Below are 17,250 nucleotides of genomic sequence, written 5' to 3'. Positions count from 1 at the left end.
TCAATAGCATAACTTATGTATCACAGTTCATATCGATACATGGCGGAGGGTACCCTGTACCACTATTAGTCATTCCCTTTCCTGTTCCACTCGCAAATAGAGCAAGGGAAAAAGACTGTCTGTGTGCCTCTGTATGAGCCCTAATTTCTCGTATGTTGCCTTCCCATTTGAGTTCTCAAAGCACCTCTGTAACACTTGCGTGTTATTCAAACCTACACGTAACAAATCTAGCTGCCCCTTTCCGAATTGCTTTGATAAGTGTTTCTTTAATCTGTCCTGGTGCGGATCCCAAACACTTGATCAGTACTCAAGAATAGGTTGCACTAGCATTTCGTATGTGGTCTCCTTCACAGATGAACCACACTTTCCTAAAATTTTCCCAAGAAACCAAAGTCGACCATTTGCCTTCCCTATCACAATCCTCACATGCTTGTTCCATTTCATATCGCTTTGCAATGCTACACCTAGGTATTTAAATGATGTGACTGTGTTAAGCAGGACAATACTAATGCTGTATCTGAACATTATGGGCTTCATTTTCATACTCATCCACATAAACTTACATTTTCCTAAATATAAAGCTAACTGCCATTGATCGCACCAACTAGGAATTTTGTCCAAGTCATCTTGTATCATCCTACAGTCACTCTTCGTCCCAATCTTCCCGTACACAAAAGCATCATTAGCTAACAGTTGTAGATAGCTGCCCATCCTGTCTGCCAGATCATTTATGTACTTAGCAAATAGTAGAGTCACTGTGACGATACCCTATACCCTTGTCCATGACGAACACTCACCATTAAGGACAAGATACTGGGTCTTTGACTATTTGCATATGTGGGAACCTATTCCATATGCTTGTACCTTCATTAAAAGTCTGCAGTGGTGTACTGTGCCAAATGATTTTCGGAAATCTAGAAATGTGGACTCTGCCTGTTGTCTTTAATCCATAGTTCGCATTATATCATGTGAGAAAAGAGCAAGCTTAGTTTCATGTGAATGGTGTTTTTTAAAACCGTGCTGATTCACGTACATAAATTTGTGTGTCTGTTCTTTTACCCTGCGTACATCCAAGAGTCACCTGCACTTTTTTTCCAGTTCCTTGGGACTTTGCACTGGGCGAAAGATTCACGATAAATGCAAGCTAAGTAAGGGATCAGTGTTGTAGAGTACTCCTTGTTAAACAATTGGGATTTCACTTATTTGTTTTCATTTCTTTTATTTGTTTCTCTAGGCCAGAGATGCTTCTTACTACCACATAGTCGAAAGCATAGTGTTCACAATACTAGTTAAAATATCTATTCTTCACACTTTTCTAAGATACTGATCTCTGTTGACACTCACATGCCGACTTTGAATGTATCTGATCCACACAACATTGTTTCTATCTTACTGCTCTCTTTTGATAATTAGCATCTTAAATTTTCTTTGTTGTGATTGGAGCCCTGCTTTTGTGCTTGTTTCTTTGATACAAACAAGCAACATTGTAATCTCATCTGTTGTGTGTACAAAAGAAAGGTAGGTCTACTGTTGACATGTCATTAGTATTATTTGTTAGCTGTCTGAAATTCATCCGACATTAAATACTGTGCTTGGTCTTACAAATGGTTATTTTTGTAGAGAATGCAATTAACAATTTAATTATTTTGTAGCTAGCTGGATGAGACCTCTTGCATATAAATCTCATTTCACAATATTGAAGATGTTTTGTATTATCTAAAAAGCACATGTAGACAGGTACAAAGTACTCACAAAACTTTATTGGCAATACCTATTCTCTGTTATCTCAACCAGGTGTAAATCTACGTTGCCCTTTAAGTATAGATTGTAGGATTTCAGTTTTTGTTGAACAGTTTGAAGCTTAACATTACCAATGAAAAATATTTGGACAACGGTTCTGTAATCTGAACTTTGATCCTTACTTTCCTTACCCTTGTTGATGTACAAGGGAATATTTGCATAGGCAGAATGGCAGATGGGCCGAGCCCTACTATGAACATAATGCATTTTGAATACTTTTTCCATAGTATCAAAAGGCCTGATCTAATTGATTTTGAGAGAGATAACTTGTGTGTCTTGTTGATAGGCTGCTATGACTATTTTTTATCGTCACCAAAAAATACTTCTTTTCCATGAACAAATTTTGAGCAATTGATTTTTGTGCTTATATTTTGGCATCTTTGCCTGGATCACATGTAGAGGGTGTTGATTGTATACTGAATTGAAGCTAGGTTATCAGTTTGATGATTATGCTGTGTTGCCAGTCATGTAATGTAATGCCTTGGTTGCCTGTTTTACTTACTCTTTCAGTGTACGTTTGAAACCTTGTGTGTTACATGCAACATTCCCTTGGATGTGTTGTGTGGATTGCAAGAAGGGTTGGCATTCACAATAAACAATAAATGGGTGAAGTAAATCAGCCAGTGATATGCAGTGTGAAGTTACCTGAAAATCCTTAGTTCAGGGTACTGTTCTGCTTTGAATGAATTTGCTTGGTGAAATATATCAAGAATTAGGTCTGAAAAGATGAGCACTGTCACATATTAAAAAACATTTTAATGTTAATGTGTGATTCCAGCAATCAGAGTGAAAACTTAATTGCACGTTCACATAACGGTGATGTTTTACCTTTGATAGTCGAGGAAAAGCCTGAACTTATATTGCAGAGGCAGTTAGAAATCTTTAATAACAATTTTGTCATGGGTTACACGTGGAGAGGCTAGACCCCAATTAAGTGTAAATGAAAGCATTTTCTGTTTTGATCATTTATTATTCCACTAAGTATTTGAATGTCTGATATGGTCATCTTCAGTTGGTAATTAACAAAAATTACATTAGTCTCTTGGTTACAGAGGAGCAAGAATGACATTTGATAGCAGCAAGCTTAATGGCTGGCAGATTGTTTTACCACTAGAGGGAAAAAAATTGCATTTGTGCTACATGTTAATAATGACTGCATGTGCTTGCCACTGTATGTGTGTCACTGTGTTTCACTTCTTGTCATAAATTAACAAACAACGGAGCTGATCCTCCTTGGTACATAAAACGGGTCAGAACACTGTTGTAGAAACAACGAAACAAACATGCCCAATTTTAACAGACACAAAATCCCCAAGATTGGCGCTCTATTATAGAAGCTCGAAATTTAGCACGGACTTCAATGCAAGATGCTTATAACAATTTCCACAAAAAACTGTCTCGAGACCTGGCAGAAAATCCAAAGAGATTCTGGTCATATGTGAAGTATGTTAGCTGCAATGAAGAATCAGTGCCTTCTCTGTGCAATAGCAATGGAGATACTATCGAAGACAGTGCTGCCAAAGCATAGTTACTAAACACAGCCTACCGAAATGCCTTCACAAAAGAAGACGAAGTAAATATTCCAGAATTCAAATCAAGAACAGCTGCCAACATGAGTAACATAGAAGTCAATATCCTCGGAGCTGTGAAACTACTTAAATCACTTAATAAAAGCAAGTCTTCTGGTCCGGGCTGTATACCAGTTAGGTTCCTTTCAGAGTATGCTGATGTATTAGCTCCATACTTAACAATCGTATACCACCGTTCGCTCGATGAAAGATCCGTACCCAAAGACTGGAAAGTAGCACAGGCCACACCAATATTCAAGAAAGGTAGTAGGAGTAATCCACTTAATTACAGGCCCATATCATTAACACTGATATGCAGCAGGTATCTGGAACCTATATTGTGTTCTAACATTATGAATTACCACGAAGAAATGGTCTGTTGACACACAGTCAACATGGGTTTAGGAAAGATCGTTCTTGGAAAACACAACTAGCTCCTTATTCGCATGAAGTGTTGAGTGCTATTGAAAAGGGATTTCAGGTCGATTCCATATTTCTGGATTTCTGGAAGGCTTTTGACACTGTACCAAGCAAGCAGCTTGTAGTGAAATTGTGTGCTTATGGAATATCGTCTCAGTTATGTGACTGGATTTTTGACTTCCTGTCAGAGGTGTCACAGTTCGTAGTAATTGACGGAAAGTCATAGAGTAAAACAGAAGTGATTTCTGGCATTCCCCAAGGTAGTGTTATAGGCCATTTGCTGTTCCTTATCTATATAAATGATTTGAGAGACAATCTGAGCAGCAGTCTTAGGTTGTTTGCAGATGATGCTGTCGTTTATTGACTAATAAAGTCATGAGAAGACAAAAAAATCAAAACAAATCGCAAAACGATTTAGAAAAGATATCTGAGTGGTGCGAAAATTTGCAGTTGACCCTAAATAACAAAAAGTGAGGTCATCCACATGAGTGCTAAAAGGAATCCCTTAAACTTCAGCTACATGATAAATCGGTTAATTCAACTAAATACCTAGGAATTACAATTACGAACATTTGGAAGGAACAGATAGAAAATGTTTTGATGAAGACTAACCAAAGACTGCATTTTATTGACAGGTCACTTAGAAAATGTAACAGATCTACTAAGGAGACTGCCTACATGAAGCTTGTCCGTTCTCTTGTAGCATAGTGTTGCACAGTGTGGGATCCTTACCAGATAGGAATGACGGAGCACAGCCAAAAAGTTCAAAGAAGGGCGGCGTGTTTTGTGTTATTGGGAAATATGGGAGAGAGTTACTGAAATGATACAGGATTTGGGCTAAACACCATTAAAACAAACGCATTTTTGCTGCGGAGGAATCTTCTCACAAAATTTCAGTCACCAGTTTTCGCCTCTGAATGTGAAAATATTGTGTTGACACTGACCTACATAGGGAGAAACGATCACTGCAGTAAAATAATGGAAATCAGACTCATACGGAAAGATGTAGGTGTGTGTGCTTTCCGCACGCTATACGTGATTGGAATCTACATCTACATGGATACTCTGCAAATCACATTTAAGTGCCTGGCAGAGGGTTCATCGAGTAATAGAAAATAGTGGCGGTGGTTTGATGAACCCTCTGCCAGGCACTTAAAAGTATCCACGTAGATGTAGATCTTCTACAAGACTAGCAGTATGTCCTATGTCTTCGTAAGATGTGAACTTAAAAGTATCCACGTAGATGTAGATGTAGATCTTCTACAAGACTAGCAGTATGTCCTATGTCTTCGTAAGATGTGAAAGATGGTGACAATCGTGTGCAGACACAAACAGTATGCAGCATTGCTTTAGGTCGTCACCTTCCACTTGCTAAACTACGTACACCTGTTTTATTACCAGACTGATAAATGATAAATAACTGGAATAAATTTTTATTTTACATGTAATTTTACATCACCTACATTGATCAACTGTGTAATTGGATTAATGGTACTAGCAGAACACTTTATTGTGTGATTTAAGTGACATCTATCTGGTTCAAACAGGTGCCTATGTTGAACTGTGATTGGAAACGTATTGTAAAAAGAGAGATGTGGAATAGAATTCAAAATTTTAAAGCGCAAAACTTTTAGCAACAGTTTTACTTTTAGCAAATGTCCTTTTCTGTCTGATGTAAAGACTGCATGTCTTCACAAGAATTTTGTCCAATGAGTGGCTTTAAAATTCACAAGTCATTACATCTGTTTTATTATTGAATCTTAATTTCAAAAATGCTGATACAGATAAATAACATGTATGGGCCATATTAAAGTTTTATTCTTAATGTTCTTGTTGGTGTGTGTGATAATTCCAGGAGATATGGCTGATTGTTTTACATACATTCATTGACTTAATCACTTGTGGTCTTTTGTTTTTCACCTGGTGGCACCCAGCACTGCATATTAGCTGCAGCCGGCGGTGTTTGTCAAAGTATGATACACCTCAATAGGGTGAAGGCCTGGATTTTGTTTGCATGTCGTGCAGTGAAACACAAGTTTTTCACCACACTCCTCCCAAATAATCCTGGCATCTTTCCATTGCTGTATGAAACACAATCTTTCTGCTTTTTAACCTCCAAAGAAAATGAAAACAGCAGAAAAATTATATTTCATAACTGTTCTTCAATATGTATATATGATAAACAGTCATTTCATGATGTGTTTCTTCGAATTTCCCCATCCGCAGCTCGTGATCTAGTGGCTAGTGTTGCTGCCTCTGAATTATGGGGTCTTGGGTTCGATTTCCGGCCGGGTTGGGGATTTTTTCTGCCCGGGGACTGGGTGTTTGTGTTGTCATCATCATTTGTGACAGTGGCTTGATAGGACTATGTAAAAATTGGGACTTGGTATGGGCACTGCTGACCGCGTAGTTGAGCTCCCCACAAACCAATATTCATCATCATCATCATCAAATTTCCCAAAAAGGTTTTGCAGTTGAATGCTCTTTAGTTGTCTTGTTCTCTCAGCTTTTCTTACAAGTTTAAAACTGTTTACCACAGATACGTTAAAGCAACCAGAAAAGTACTTTTCTGCGGTACTTCAGCAGTTTTGTGACAAAACTGTAGCTGACAATGTAATGATCAGCTCTGCCGACAGCATCCATTTTTGTAGTGTATGTTGTTATTACTGTAAGTTTTTCAGTTGTTTATTATCCGTTTCAGCTGTTAGTACTGTGGCAAGCGTTCAGCATCAGCATGTGTGTACTTGTCGAGTCCCTTATTTTGCCGTGTTAATATGATTTTTCTGTCGTCATTTGGGAGAGGTCAAAGGCCACATTTTTGTTAAGCAGAGGACGAAGACATCCCACTGTTACTGGGTGATAATGGATGGGGTGGGTGGTACATAACACTGAGTCCTATAAACCGCCCTTCTCCACACGAAAATTGGATTCAGCACTGTTTGAGGCTTGTGATACTCTTACAGTGTTTGCCCAAAAAGTTCAAAATGTTTTGATGAAAAGGAAAGTGTTTCCAAAGTTTTTCCTGTACACCTTGACTTGTGAACAAAAACAATGAGGCATGGACACCAGCTGCAGCTTGATTGAAATGCAAAACGGGTCATTCCACGTCGAAACACAAAATAATTCAAGGATGTGTAAATCCTCTATCTCAGATTTTCACAAAAGTTTGCACATTTGGTTATACTTACAACATAGGAACTTCTGTGAAATTTTTTTGGTCTCAGACTATAACTTTATTTTATACTGAATTTTAAATGTAGTGATGACTGGGCTCTGCAAGAATGTCAATGCAAAATGGTACTTATCTACATAAATGCCCATAACTCAGGAGTTTATTAAGCTTTTGATCTGGAATTTTTTTCAGAAGTTATGTAAGGCATATAGTTAACAGACATACAGTTATTGAAGCAGTAAAGTTACAAAGAAAATTTTAAAAAATTAGTCCATGTCATTTTTCAGGAAAATTGTGAAAATGTGGGAAAATGCTTATATCACATTTCTCAAATCTTCTTGGAAGATGATTTTGCTCTTGAATAATACCCTACATTGTAAGCTTCCTAATAAAATAAAATTTTTAATGGGTCTTCTGCTAATTGACAAACACATCTGAAACCAAAATACTTTTTGCTGTGAAGGAAAAGGGTCATATTAAGTAAGTTTGTTCACTCACTGTCTCACTGCCTCAGATGCAGAGGTACCAAATTAGCGTATTTAAGTATAACTCATTCTACGCAGGCAAGTTAACTTTAAGTATGAAAATTTATTTCCTTTCATTTGAAAATTCAGTAATTTTTTAGACTATAATGTATATGGTTTATGTGTTCAGCCAGTCACCTCCTCACTGTGTCCGCTCCCGGTAGCTGAATGGTCAGCGTGACAGATTGTCAATTCTCTGGTCCCAGGTTCGTTTCCCAGCTGGGTCAGGGAATTTTGTCACCCTAGGGACTGGGTGTTGTGCTATCCTCATCCTATCATCCTCATCAACTGCAGGTCGCCGAAGTGGCATCAAATTGAAAGACCGGCACCCGACAAATGGTCTGCCCGACGGGGGGCCCTAGCCACACGATTAAATAAAACCTGCTCACAGTGATTAAAAAGTGTTCTTAGACAGCGGTAGCTGGTCTGAAACATTTATAGGCATGAAGACAATGCAACAATTGCTGACATCCATAGTTGAGAGTAACTGGCTTGCAACAATTAGTCTATTTGGCCTCAGTTGCTCTTTGTTTTTCTGAGAGACAGCTCATATCTGTTTATGTTGCGACCCTATTAAGTGAATTAGTGTTCAGTTAATTGCGTTGGATATGTGAATTCATGCACTGTTGGAAAACTTCTAAAAACAACATGTCATTTGGTAACCTATACCTTACTAAAAATAGAACAGCTGAGTGAAGACCAACGAGATTTGATATTGCTGTGATTCAGTACAAGCTTTCCACAAAATCAAGAGAATGCTACTATGTGTCGACATCACAGACGCTATTACTTAAAAGTTTTTGAAAGTCATCGATGAACTTGTTGTGATCCTCTCAAAAAACATAGACAAACAGTTTGATAACCTTTGAGGTCTGCTTGTCTTTGTCTAAAACATTAACTGCTAAAAGAATCTCTGTAAAACCAGACCAAAAACTGTGCACAACATGCCATAAGTTTTGGAACAGAAAACTGACATTAATGATACAAATGAAAGTGATGCAGATGATCCGGAGGTGGCATTTCATGAATCAGTACTAAAAAGCTAGGCACTCATTCAGTGTGTATATGGTATCCACCTAAATGTAAAACTGCTTGTTGATGTGGAACACATTGAAGAAACATACAAAGAACTTATAAAATTTCTTGTACGTAAATCTGAAAACTAAGACTGCATGCTTAATCACTGTGATAAGTGTCCCACTGATGACAAACTGTCAGAATTATTAAAACAGAAAGTAGCGTACAAAGATGCTGAAGATGAAATTGATTTCAGCCAGATCAATGGGTAGAATTGGTAAAGCAGTCTGCAACTGTTGGTGAATGCATAGACTTGCTGGTAACAAAATTTCAGGCAGTTAAACCACACTCAATTATATTAAAGTGTCAGTTTAAATCATTGAAAAAACTGAAAGAAAATCTAACCCTGAAAAAAGCAATTCTGTTAATGGCCTTTGCTGAAACTGCAGTTTTGTAATTCAGAATGAAATTCAGAGTTACCACTGGACAAGAAGCAGCTGTATAGTTCATCCCGCGTGTGTTTATGTGGTAAATGAAGAAAGTAGGTAATAGTGAACCACTGCTTTTTAAGTGATGATATGGAACGTGGTGTAGGATTTGTAAATGCTGTCCAGAAAGAAATGGTCAAGTAGCTGGCAGAGCATTACCCACAAGTGCATTATTTCACTGATAGATGTGCTGCTTAATATAAGAATAGAAAAAGCTTTAAAAATGTGTGTGAGCACAAAAACGATTTTTTTTTTATTGATGCTGAGCATTCCATTTGGTTTCCAACCACAGTAAATCTGTGCGTGTTGGTTTGGAAGAAACTGTAACACATATATTGAGAAGAGCTAGTCTTCAACTAGCGGATGATGCACAAATAACAACTGCATCTGGTGTTTATTTATTCTGGAAAGCTGATATGACAAGTGCTTTTTTTCACTTCTTACAGAAAGTCAATGTAGATTTTCTACACAAGAACCTTGAGAAGTGATTTTTGACGAACCACACAATACCTAGTACCAGGAATTTTCACCATTACAAACCATTTTTTTGTGATTCTGTACAGATTAGAAGAAAAACTTCTTCTAAAAAGCCTTTCTTGATTTTTTTTTTCACTCAACAAAAATGCCCCTCAAGGAACATTCTCTTGTCCTCAACAAAATTCTTTTGTAGCAGCTGTATATGATGACAGGTGGTACCTTGTCAGAAAAGTCTGTAATGAAGAAGGGATGGTGAACTACTTTTTCTCCACCCACCTGGACTAGCAGCTTGAGAAGGAAGACTCCTGTTTTGTGCCTTTGGAAAGCATTTTATGTGCTGTTGGTGTACCTAAATCAACATCGTTAGGCAGAATGTATTACTTTAATGAAAAAGATATGAAGTTAACAGAATATAATTTGTCACAGTAGGTTAAAAACAGAGATGTTCTTAAGAAGTTTCATTGATAGTTTCAAGGATCATCACTGCTGAACATGTACCTTTTAAATTAATGTTAGTGTGGCTAGAATAATTTTTGTTTGAAGATGCTAATTTGACACCCTAAATAAAGTTAACCAGTGTAGTGAAAATGTTTCAACGAAATTTATAACTTTTGGCTCTGTACTTTCATGAGGCAGCCTTACTGTAGATTGTCAGATTATGTAATCTGATTTGAATGATCTTCTGAACAATTATGTGATATATGTTAAATGAACATCCAATATCTATCAAAACTCTGATGCTTCTTCAGAGTTTCGATAAAAATAAAACTTGTATGAGCTGTCAGAAAGTGTTTTACATATTTAAAAATCGTTGTTTGGACCACAGAAGCTTAAGTTGATTTTTCTATATGCCTGTAAGTCAAGAATAGTTATTAACTTTTTTCCAATAAAGATACATCCCTCGTATGACATCTAGGGAAATATGACAGTGATATGTTGAAAATACGAGGTGTGATTGGAAAGTTTTAAGAATCACTACTGCTTACTGGTTTGGTGGGCAGGTACACGGAGGGTGGGGAGTGAGTCATTGCCTTGTCCTTAAATGCTCTCTGACAGGAAACTGCTATTTCCTTTATTCAGTCCATTGTGGCAGCTGGTTGAGTGCGGGTCTGTTAGGGCTTGTTGCCGGATTCTGTCAGCGTGAAAATGGAGCAACGAGTTTGTGTAAAATTTTGTTTTAAAACTGGGAAATCAGCTTCTGAGACTTACGAAATATGAAAAACAGCTTTTGGAGATAATTGTATGAGCCAGTCAAACGTTTTTGTCTGGTTCAACAGATTTAAAAAATGTCGGTGAATCATTTGAATATAACCACGGTCCGTCCGTCCTTCCACCTCAAAAACGAATGGAAATGTTGTGAAATCTCGCTACAAAGTGTGCTCTGATCGTGGACTTACAATTAGGGAGGTTGCTGATGAACTTAATTTAAGTTTCTATGCAACTCAGTCAATTTTAACCGAAGATCTGAACATGCGTTGAGTGTCCGCAAAATTCATTCCAAAAGTGTTGTCAAGTGACCAGACACAATACTGGCTTGAAGTGTGCCAAAAACTTATTAATCGGACTAAAAATGACCCATATTTGTTAAATAGTGTAATTACAGGTGGCGAATCATGGGTATTTGGATATGATCCTGAAACCAAAGTGTAGTCTTCGCAGTGGAACACTCGAGGTTCATCATGACCGAAAAGAGCACTGCAAAGTCGGTCGAAGGTGAAGCTAATGTTGAGGACTTCTTTTTTCGATTCTACCGGTATTGTGCATCATGAATTTACCCCTGGAGGACAGACTATTAACCAGAAATACTACAAATGTGTCCTTGAGCGTTTGCATGAAAAGGTGCAGAAGAAAAGGCCTGCGTTGTGGAAAGACAGAAGTTGGGTGCTACACCATGGCAATGATCCAGCTCATCGTGCCTTCTCCATCGTTGAATTTTTGGCCAAATTCAAAATTCCTGTGCTTCCACAACCACCATATTCCCCTGATTTGGCTCCTGCAGACTTCTACCTGTTTCCTAAACTGAAAGTTTCACTGAAAGGGAAGCGATTTGACTCAATTGAAGACATCCAGGCAAATACGGAGAGCGTCCATAACACACTTCAGCAAAAAAAATTCTAGGAATGTTTCCAAAAGTGGAAACACCGTTGTAGTCAGTGTGTTCAGCCAGAAGGGGACTATTTTGAAGAAGATGCATCACAGTAACATGTAAGTATCACCATTGTACAGTTACAAGCTCATTCTTAAAACTTTCCAGCCACACTTTGTAAGATACTGTCTGTTATTATTATTATTTTTGTTGTTGTTGTTGTCATTATTATTACTTTTATCTCAAGTAATGCAATCCAGATGACAAACTTCAGTTGCTGCAATGTGTCTGGACTTTTTCTGGAAATTGGAAAGTGAAACATATCAAATTTTTTGTATCGTTTTTTGTAACTTTACTGCTTAAATAATTACATGTCTGTTAAGTATCTGCTTCTCTTAACTGATGAAAAAACAATTCCAAATCAAAAGCTTCATAAACACCTGAGTTATGGGCATTTATGTAGGTAAGTACCATTTTGCATTGACATTCTTGCAGTGCCCACTTATCAGAATATTACTACATTTAAAATCCATTATAAAAAAGTTTTAGCCTGAGAGCAAAAATATTTTGTACAAGTTCTTATGTTATAAGTATAAGCAAATGTGCAAAATTTCATAAAATCTGAGATGATGGGTGACACGACCTGTGTGATATGACGTGGAATAACCCAAAGACCAACAATCCCTTTATGGAAAAAATCACCAGGAATGTCAGGTCTTATTGTTGTACAAACTGTCTCAAGATTGCGATGTGCAGAAACTCACATGAAGTGTCAACACTTTGTCGACCTAACAGACATTCAAACCAATGTGATGTGAGAGCTGAACGTCCTCTCAAAGGAGGAAAGGAGGACTTTCTTGATTGTTTCACATAGCTGTATGAATGTGGGGGGAGAATCATTAAAAATCACCATGTTAACATTTCTCTATTATTTATTAATCCAGTCTCAAAACTTTTGGACTGCTGGGAATTCAGTCACAACTGGTTTTAAGTACAATATGCTGTGGCAGTTGCAAAGAATTCAAGAGAAATTCTTTTAAAGTCTTTAAATGAAATACATCAGATTGGACAGTTTCCCCAATTCGTGAAGGGAGACAGTTGTGGTCTCCTTCCCCATATCAGGCAGGATGAAACTGTCTGCAGTAGTTATCAAATTGTTGTCTTGCCAGTAGTGCTTATTTTAGATTTTCTTCGTGTGTGTGTGTGTGTGTGTGTGTGTGTGTGTGTGTGTGTGTGTAATTTTTGATTTACTTATAATTTTAAAGCTCAAAAGATTGTTAAGGTTCCTGGTCCTCACATTTGATTCAGAGCTATTGTGCCTATCACACCTGGAGGAGATAGGACAAGGACTGAACTGCCTTAGTCAGACATCATGGGAAGCAGACGAGCTACATCTGATCCAAGTTTATAAAATTTTGTATCCCGTAGGTAGATTATATGATTTATGGATCCATGTGACCTATATGCCTCATTACTATTGACACTACCTACCATGATGTTAACCAGTCTTTGTGAGGCTGGGGATCTGCCAGCTGCAGCTCCACATAGTGTATCAGGTGTAAAAGTTCTTCAATGTTGCTGAATCACTGGTGTAAAAAATCATTGTTCATGCTATTGTGAAAACAATATTCCCTGATTGTCTGTGAGCAGTGGAACAATTTTGTACCCATGCTAAGAACTACCTAATTGCATTTTGTATGACACACATACCAACTCCAACCTGGGGTTGGAGCCATCTGCCAATTTGCTATTGAAGAGGCCTGGATTAATTTTAAATTTAGTGATGTGCAGGATTGACTGTGCTCTTGCATATTTTTTTAATTTTATTTTTTATGAGAGCACCATAACTATATAGATGTATTTGCAATTGGGTCTAAACAGGACGACACTCTTGGCTGCCCAGTGTTTTTTACCATATGTTTTTTCAAGATTTGTTCCCCAGATAATTTTATTGTATTTGACTTGAAATTACATGCTATCAGGATGCTACTCAGGATGGTACTGGAGCACATGTGATGTATTTATGTTGAGATATTATTTTTTCATGGCACTGGAGCAGATGGGATGTATTTGTGTTGAGATATTCAACTGCCCTGATTACCTGAGTGCCCTTTATATGTTCAATGCAAGTGCCAGACTGATATGCCAAGGACATCCTTCTCCATGTAGAAAGACTGGGAAGTGAGGCATCATTCTTTGGGATACCAGAACACATGGGGATTCTGGAAAGTTAAGAGGATGTGGCTACTAAGAAGACGCGTACTCAAAATCCCATGCTTCACTGTACAGTTGCCTACTTGCTAGATCCTCACTGGTGAGGCACAGGGTCATGCATCTGTGGGAAGAATAACAGCTGGGAGTGATGGACAGTAAGCTGAGGAAAGACGAAATTTTTCTCAGCCAGCTATGGCTATGGTACAGTTTGATGACACATCTTCCTGCTTTGACAAGACAACCCTTCAATGTGTAGTATTTGTGGTATACAGATTTCAGCACACCACATTTTAATTGAATGTATTTTATATTTAAATAAGAGGGCAGACATTAGTTTACCAGCCCATTTATCCTCTATTTTAGTAGATGATAAGATGAATGTATTGAAACTTTTAAAATTTTGTGCAATATCTAACTTGATTCCTAAACTATTACAGAAAGTAAGTTTTGATGTGGTCAGGATGGCTGACTGGCTGTTTATTTTGTAAGTGATCAACAAGCTACACTTTCCGAAATTATTATTTTAGCTCTTTATTCAAGAGATCAATTCGGATTTTTACAACAAATTTCTATGTAGACAAAGTCAGCAGTTTAATATTTGCATGATTGAACTGTCTGGGTAAGTGAGCCTGATTGTGAACATGGGAGAGAGATTGTGATTTTGATTGAGTTTGTATTTCATGAATTTGTTTTAACAGTGGTCACTTCAAACTAATTAACCAGTTGTGTTCATTACCTTGTTTAGTGCTCTCATGATTTGCATGAATCTGTGATGGTGTGGAAACACATCCAAATAAAATTGAATGTAATCAGCTGAGAAAAATGAAAAAAATAGTGTTTGATATTCAGCTTCCAATCTGCTACCATATTCAGAAATATTCCTAGAAATGTTTCCAATTCCAGTTCAGTCTCATGATTGTTGTTTATTTATGGTAAGGAGCATGTAGTTTTGTTAAATCTGCAATACTCTGCAGAAGTTCATTGTTAAATTACAGGTTGCAGACGCACAACAAAATGACAAGATACCTTGAATGTAAACACAACTTCTGAACAGTAAATGTTTTTGCCTGTTATGACTAGGGACCTGAAAAATTTGCATGTTGCAAAAAAATGTGAATATAAATGCGAATTGTGCCTCAGAATGCAAAAACGCAAAATTATCTGGCAAACGCTATTTCATAGCAAATTGTATCTCGGCAAACTATTTGATCGGTGAAAGTTTGAAATAGCTTTGTTTTCTGCATATAAATATTGAAAAAGTAAGCAATTTTTGGTTACTGGTATTGCCCATCATCTTGAGAAGCCCAACTCGGAAAGGTAATGTCTGTAAGAATGTGTTTGCAAAATAAAATGTAGACAGACAAATTAGTGCACCCGCTGTTCTGATGCCACGCCAACTACAGGCAGTTGAATGGTCTATATTAAATACACACCATATAATGCAATGTATTACTCAGCTGTGGGACCACGTATCTCAGGACAAAGAAATGCTTAAGTTTGTCTGCTAGCAAAAGTCAAAATTTAAGTATAATATGGACATTGTAATGTGGCAATTTTAAGCAATGGGTGTTTGAAACAGCAGTTGTATCAAATATTGATAGAGGTCAGGTCTGACCTTCCTCCTGTACAACACTGCTGACCTCAGCAAGTAATTGTGCAGTAGCTGATGTTGAATGCTTTTTGTTGTGTGTTGCTAATAGTTTTCTTTTTTAGTATGAAATGAGTGAAAACATTAATCCTAGCCCATTATAGAGTTTGATTATTTCCCTCACAACACCAGAAGGGATTGGCACTCCCTGTAACCATGCATCAATTCAGCCTTCGCGGAATTCAAGAACATCGGTGTAGGCTGGTGCCCTGTGAGGAGGAGGTGGGCCTTTTTTCCTCGTAATGCTCCTGTTCCTTCTGATGCTCATAGTTCTAATTTGTTTACAATCACAGCAGACAACCAGTTTATAATGTGCACATTCTGCACTATAGCAACCAGAAAACAAACGTTTCAGTGCATTTTGACGACACTGATATTCTCCTCCCAGTGTATGAACATTAATTTTTGTGCTAAATGCCTTGTTGGTTCTGTCTGTTGCACTTCAAGCGTGGATCGCATAGATGCAAATGCCCACAAAGGGTCAAAATTAATATTTTGGAGATTTTGTAATTATCAAATTGTGTGAGAAAGGAAAAATGTCAGGAAACACTTTACATCAGAGAAACCATCAGTTCTACAGTGGGAAAAAGCTGCTGATTTTTAACAGAAATAATAATTTGTAGAAAACTTAAAATAGAACCAAAAAGAGAAAAGCAGACACCATTTTGAGGAAAAGAAGTTTTGGAAGATTTTTGCAAAAGCAAACATTCCTGTCAAAAAGCTTCCCTGTCATCAGAAAGTTATTTCTAATCATTAGGGCTTTGCCTTCAGGCACATAGTGTGACAACCTTTTAAATTTTTATGTTTAATAATTTACACAAAAACACAAATTTTGCCAAAAATAGATGTTTGACTTTTCAGGTCTCTAGTAATGACATTCTTCTTGTGCCCTGCAGCTTTTCTCAGCCACCAGTTTGTCATCACTTTCTCCACCTCATTCACCACTCAATCTCAGTTTTGAGAAGGACCATCATCAGTTTTCTCCAAAATCAAATTCTTCACATTCTTTGTAATGCATTTCACACTTTGATTCATCACTCATATTTAGAAGTTTTTCAATTCATCTGACACTCACTGCACTTCAGCAGTAGTTCCACTTGTGCTTATGGCTGCTCTCCAGTCATTATAGAGTAGTAACAAGATTAATCGTTTCATGTGAAAACTTCAGTGAAACATTGTGAAATGTTCAGATAACTTGGTTTAAAGAATGGCATACAAGGTGTCACAACATTAATGAATTGCTTGTACCGTATAACAAACAATTTTGTAGAAGAAATTACATGACCCACAGGCTTAACTGTAGTACTGGAACTGGAAAATAACAACTTGTTAGTATTCCAAGCCTGCTATTCCTTGATTCATATCTATGATGTATGTACATTGACTTTCTACTTCTAGAATGATGATTTCAGACACCAGATCAGTGCTTTAGAATTAAGAAAATTAATATGCATATACTTCTATTCCTGCACGGGTATTGTGCAATAAACTATGAAACAAATTGTAAGTTGTTAAATATTGAAATAAATATTAATATGTTGCTTTTAGTATACAGAATTCTGCTGTAGTATTCCTGATGATTCCTGTAAGTTTTACGTACATTACTCCAAACACGTGACATGATTGAAGTTATTTATTTATTTACAAGTATAGAAGCCTGAAGACATTCTATCTTCATTGAATAGTGGTAGATATGTTTTGCCTACAAGGCAGAATAATCAGTCAGCATTGTAACTTTCTTACCCATTAGCTAGTTTGATTTCAGTCTTAATTTTCTTTTAAGTGCAGTTGTTTTGGTTTGAGTGCTACATACAGTGTTATATAGACACCTCTTTG

At 37.1% G+C, this 17,250-nt stretch overlaps 1 protein-coding gene across 4 annotated transcripts in view; it reads left to right on the top strand.

Moving 5' to 3' along the window:
• LOC126250572 (E3 ubiquitin-protein ligase Bre1) overlaps window positions 1-17,250 on the top strand; it is a 260,407-nt gene that overhangs the window by 26,451 nt on the left and 216,706 nt on the right. The window lies entirely within an intron of this gene.

Source organism: Schistocerca nitens, chromosome 1, assembly GCF_023898315.1.
Source record: "Schistocerca nitens isolate TAMUIC-IGC-003100 chromosome 1, iqSchNite1.1, whole genome shotgun sequence".
In the NCBI taxonomy this organism is placed as follows: domain Eukaryota; kingdom Metazoa; phylum Arthropoda; class Insecta; order Orthoptera; family Acrididae; genus Schistocerca; species Schistocerca nitens.
The sequence above is the reverse complement of the archived record's forward strand: the minus strand, read 5'-3'. Positions and strand labels throughout refer to the sequence as shown.